This window comes from Vicia villosa, unplaced genomic scaffold (assembly GCF_029867415.1).
Source record: "Vicia villosa cultivar HV-30 ecotype Madison, WI unplaced genomic scaffold, Vvil1.0 ctg.002884F_1_1, whole genome shotgun sequence".
Lineage (NCBI taxonomy): Eukaryota > Viridiplantae > Streptophyta > Magnoliopsida > Fabales > Fabaceae > Vicia > Vicia villosa.
The window spans coordinates 118,951-124,523 of NW_026706058.1; positions in this window are offsets into that span (position 1 = coordinate 118,951).

Genomic DNA, 5,573 nt, shown 5'->3' on the forward strand with positions numbered 1-5,573 from the left:
GGATTAGTTCCATCCTGACAAATGAGCTGAGGAGGAACACCAAAGCAAAATTCTTCCATGAGGAACACACTCAGTGGGGAGTATCAATCTCTGCGAGGAATTTACAGATCGTCTTCTTCTTATCATAAAGATTAGACAACACATCAAGCTCTATTTTGGGAAATCAGAGAAAATTTCTTTGGAGAAAATCTCCATTACGAACTTGCAGAGGAAATAAGAAGTTAACATCAAAGCAAACAAGTTAACATGCGGGGGATTTTAGTTCAAAACTCAACACAAGGTGAGAAAGAAAACCCAATAGTCAACCGTTGTCTCAAAGCTTCTTGGTAGAGGGTGACATACTCTGGATTGATCATGGCAACAACCTTTGTACTTCAGGCTAATGAGGTGATCAAGGTAACTTCTGATTCAAAACTTGCCCCCGACTACATAGCCTATGAGAGGAAACTACCTCAAAAAGGTTCACAGAGACCCTTGGCGTCATGAAGACTTGGAATAATTTGCCCCAGATCAACAGATTTTGTTTTTGAGATTTGTCAAATCTCGACGTAACTGCCCCAGATTGACTAAACTTGGCACATTCTCTTACTCGACAAAGTCTTTGAGCTTTGCCCCATGATGGTAATCAAACTTGCAAAAGCATTATATTGGGAAAACAACATGCCCCTGGCAATGTTTTAGTTTTCTACTGATGATCAGATGTAAACTTCCTGGATGTCAAACAAATGTTTACAAGCAGAAAAATGTTTATTCTGAGAATGATAATGAAAATGCAACAATTATGTAAGTCTTGAAGTTTTATTGAAAAGATGTCACAAAACCTTGTGAATGAATCACTGGTTAAGGAATGACATTGATTTTTGTATGCATATGATACCAACACAAGTTTTCAGCATAACCGATAGGAGTCAGGAACGCTTTCTTGTTTAAGTATGCTTTCGAAATAAACCCTGCTTCAATTAGGACTTTTGAGGGTTGTAACGTGGCCTGGTTCACGGTTTTCAGAAAAAAAGATTTTTAGGCTCAAAGTTTATTTAGCCCACCCCAACTTCGTGATGTTCTCCAGTCCTATGTTCAGTTAATTCAACATGAGTATTCATCTGTCAAAAGGATTTTGTGCCATTAAGGATCCAATGAAGCTTTCTTGGAATAACAGTCACCCTTTTGTCTTCGTGATTGCATTCACACGGATTTGTTCTTTGCTGAGGACTTTTGCTTTGTAGTCCTTTCTTTTCACTTTTCACTTTTCACTCTTTTCTCTTCTTTTTTTTTTTTTTTATTTCCCTAACTTTTGCCTGGACTGATTCTTTTGAATTGGTCATCCAGCGGGATGCTCTAACTTTTGCCTAAGTCACTTGTTTTCAAGTTTTTGACTTAGCGAGCTTTTTCTTCTTCTTTCTTTCTTTTTTTTCATTTTTTTTTTCATTCTTTTGATTTGAACAAATCGTGTGACATTGACTTTGTCTTGACTTGTTGAGAGGGTTATGACTGCCTCGCTCCTTGGCGTATGGAGGATAACCATTGTGGTTTCACATTTCCATGCCTTTTGATGCGTGGGGAGTAACCATTGTGGTTTTCCATGATCCAACCATTAATGTGGATATGACATGCTTGACCTTTGGATGCACAATCCTTTTTAAAATCTGAACACTTGGTCAAATCAACTGAACACTACCCTGCCCCAGGTTAAAAATTAGGGTTTTTTCGTTTAGAAAAGAAACTCCTACTTCAAGGCTCAAAGGGATTAACAAGGGATTATCTTCCTTATATCTCCGGTGTTTGTGGATTTGAAACAATGCCTGTACATCATCAGCAGGGTCTTATTCAAAAGCATACAACCAGAAATTTTGCGTTTTCAGATCATCATCCTCCCTCCAATCTTTGCATAAGCAAGAGTTTGGCAAAAGCAATTGGTATCATAATGCATAAAAACAAATAAGCATGAGTGAAACGAATGGATTACTTCAAGACAAACATTATTATTGTGTTAGCATTAACATTCAAAAATAAACAAGTTTCTACATGCAAACAATGCATTGAAAAACAAGAAATATTACAAATGAAAATCAATAAGAATACTAAAAACTGAGAAAAACTCTCTCCATCTGGGCATATGCTGAACGAAACATCTTTCGAGCTTCAGGCTACCATCAATAGTGATTCAATCATGCTTTGGCAAAGAATTGGCTTGAACATCATAACCAATATCTTGGAAAGTCAAAATACCAGATGGATTAATCTTTGAACTTCATTTTTTAGAGGCCAACAATTATCTAAGTCATGTCCTGGAGCATTCTGATGAAAAGCACAAGTGACATTAGCATTGTACCACCAAGGAATCTTCTCGGGAAATGGAGGTGGTGACCTTGTCTGAACCAAATTCTTATGAACTAGAGCAGGGAACAATTCTGCGTAAGTCATGGGGATAGGATCAAAATTCCCCTTTTGAGGTTGATTTTGCTCGTTCGGTGGAGAATCTTGTTGACGAGTGCTCGGCTGATATTCTGGGATTGCATGAACTGAATTGGATACAGGAATGACATAGGAAACATTCTGATGTTGATGATGATTGTTTCCTCCCCTGATTCTCTTCTTTGAAAAGTCATTACCAAACTTCTTCACACTACCAGCTGAGTTACCTTCTTCAAACAAACATTCTTTTCGGACATCCTTTTCTAGAAGTACTTTCATATCCACTTCTCCATGGGAGTCAGCAGGTGTATGGACTACTATCCCCTCAGGAAAGGATGAGTTCAGAGTTTCAAGAAAGACCTTTGCCATCCTTTCTTCCATCATAGAAGGATTGACTTGGGCAGCAACTAGAGCCTCGACCAGAGTAGTCAGATGCTCCATACCAGCCTTCAGAGTAACCACCTCTTCACGGAGCTCAAGAATCTCTTGTTTGATGCTTTCCATTTCTTCTTAGTAAGAGTGTTGTACTGATGATACCAGGAGAAAGGAAATAAGGCTCTGGAAAACTTCTTTAGAAAGCAGAACCAAATGCAGAATGATGCATGCAATGCAGATGATTTGTTTTTTTTTATTTTTTTATTTTTGAGTTTCAAGGAACTTAAGATATTAACTTGTAAACACTCAACATTGGACTGAAGCTTCGATTAAGTTATCATCAAAATCAATCATCCATTTTGGTGGATTAGAGTTTTCACCCCATCAACACCCAAGATCCATTGAGTTTGATGAAACTTATGATGTTTACAAGGAAAGACATCTAAGTTCCTTGAAAATCAAAAGAAAAAGAGTTTTCATGGATGCATGAATGCATGATTTATGCATCAACCACAACCAAGAGCACGCAAGGACACATAAGATCATAGTTCAAAGGTTCGACGTCACGAGCATGGAGCCATGGGTCTAACCATCCCAAAAGGTATGATCTAAGGAATTTTGTACCTGCCGATCGGGTTCTACAAAGGTTCCCAGAGTTTTCAATCTTCTATCGGATATTACCGGCACGCACAATTGCTCATGGGCGCCAATAATATGCCTAAAAAGACCTCGTCTGAGCGTAGTATCGCATGACAACAAGCTCAAATTGGTACTTGACCTTGTTTCTGCACTACATCCTAAAAAGGCTTAGATGGGTTAAAAGGGTTCTAGGCCATTCAGCTTCTACGGACACTCACTATTGAAATTAATAGCGTTTTTACGATGATTCGTAACAACATCTACTACCTTCCATGAGGCCTCCACTGATTGGGGTTCCACCATATGACGCCCATGTTAAGGATTGCTCCTGACATGCGACTATTGGTCTTACCACCTCCTATCTCAAGTTACTCACCAAAGTCCGGGTTAGGACTTTATCTCTTCACAGAGGAACCATCGAGCACCAAAAAGAAAAAAAGAAGATAAACAAACAAAGCACACAATAATATATACAAATACAAAACACACAGATAAACAAAAATAGGCTTAACACACTTAAAACTGGATCCCCAGTGAAGTCGCCATTTTTCTGTAGCGGGGAAAATCTGATATCGAAGCCATGGGATTGACTCGAATCAATATTCCGTTTGAAATCGCCACCGCGCTTTATTTTTTCAAAGGAAAAAGGAAAAGAACGTAAAACCCAAAGTTTTGTTTTTTAAAACAAGAAAGAGATCTCAGGTATGGGTGTTGATTATATGAGGGGAAGGTTTAAAGCACCCCTCATATCTGTGGTACTCCACAGGAACCTTTTTGAAAATCTGCGTGTGTGTGCTAAAAAAGGGTTTGCTTTATTTTTAAAATAAGCTCGGCAAAGCGTTTAGCTTTGGGCCTACATACCTCCTCGGTGCAATGGAGAAGTCAGAGCTAATGTAGTTCCGCTTAAAGGGAAAACATTTTTAAAAACGAATAAACACTTTATCGTCGTCAGAGAGAAATACTCAGCCATTGATCTTGAGCATGAGAACAAACGAGTTCTTTGCATCGCTAATGAAGGAAGGGCTCCAACTCGGATAAGATCGACGAGTATGCCACTAGCTCTCTCACGCGGAAAAGATCTCATTATATCAATCAATTTCAAAATCGTGGGGTATAACCACTCGTTTCGACAATTAACGGTGTCTAAACTTTTGAAGGAAAATGCCAACAAGGGCAAAAGATATTTTTAAGAAACAGGTTTTGAAAAGGTTGCAAACATAAGAATATTTTGAAAAAGAGAGAAGATTTTGAAAATTTAAGAATGGGAGGAGATGAAGAGGCTATCCTATTGCGTAAAATAAAAGCTAAGGAAAGAAACGGTCTAACCGAAATAAGAAGACAACACTTGACATTGTGAGTCAAGGTAGATTTCCCATCCTTTGGACTCATCAATACTAAACCAACATTATCACTTGGGGATCCAGATGAATTTATTATCTTAGCACCACTTTGCATTAAGCACATTAAAAATTCTGACGAAAATCGGGCAGAGTAACGGCTGTTTTCGGGTAAAATCCTTATATCAATGCCTTGGAATTAACCATCAAGGGCTTTCAAGGAAATACCTGCACACATAAACAGACAACAATCCAATGCCAGACAGACAGAATAACAGCAGAGTAATAACAGAATAAGAGTCCAGAGGCACTAGGTCCATAAGTCCGAATCTCCAAAATGCTAGGGATAGTAACCAATAGTCCAAAGAGAGCCTTATGTGTTTTTTAGATTTTGGTTGTTTATTAGTGTTTTAGCATAAAAGTAAAGTATGGTCCAAGTGGACAAAAGGAAAATAGCGGAAGCATAAACATATGTCCAAGTGGACAAAGAGAAAATAGCGGAATTATAAACGTCCAAATGGACAAAGAGAAAATGGCGGAATGTAAATATGATGAAATGATAAAATAAAGCGATAAAGCGAGAAATATAAAGAGCGGTATAATAAATGGCGGAAATTAAAGTTAGTTGTTAGATGTTAAAGATAACCATCTTGAAACTTGTCAAGTATGTTATCAAAGTTAGTAATGAAGATCGATGGTGAGTGAATGATGTACTCGGATTTAAGGTCAATGGAAACTTATCAGAAGCTTGATAAAATCATAGCGACTACACGATAAATTTCCATAAGTCATAAATCAACCGTATACAAT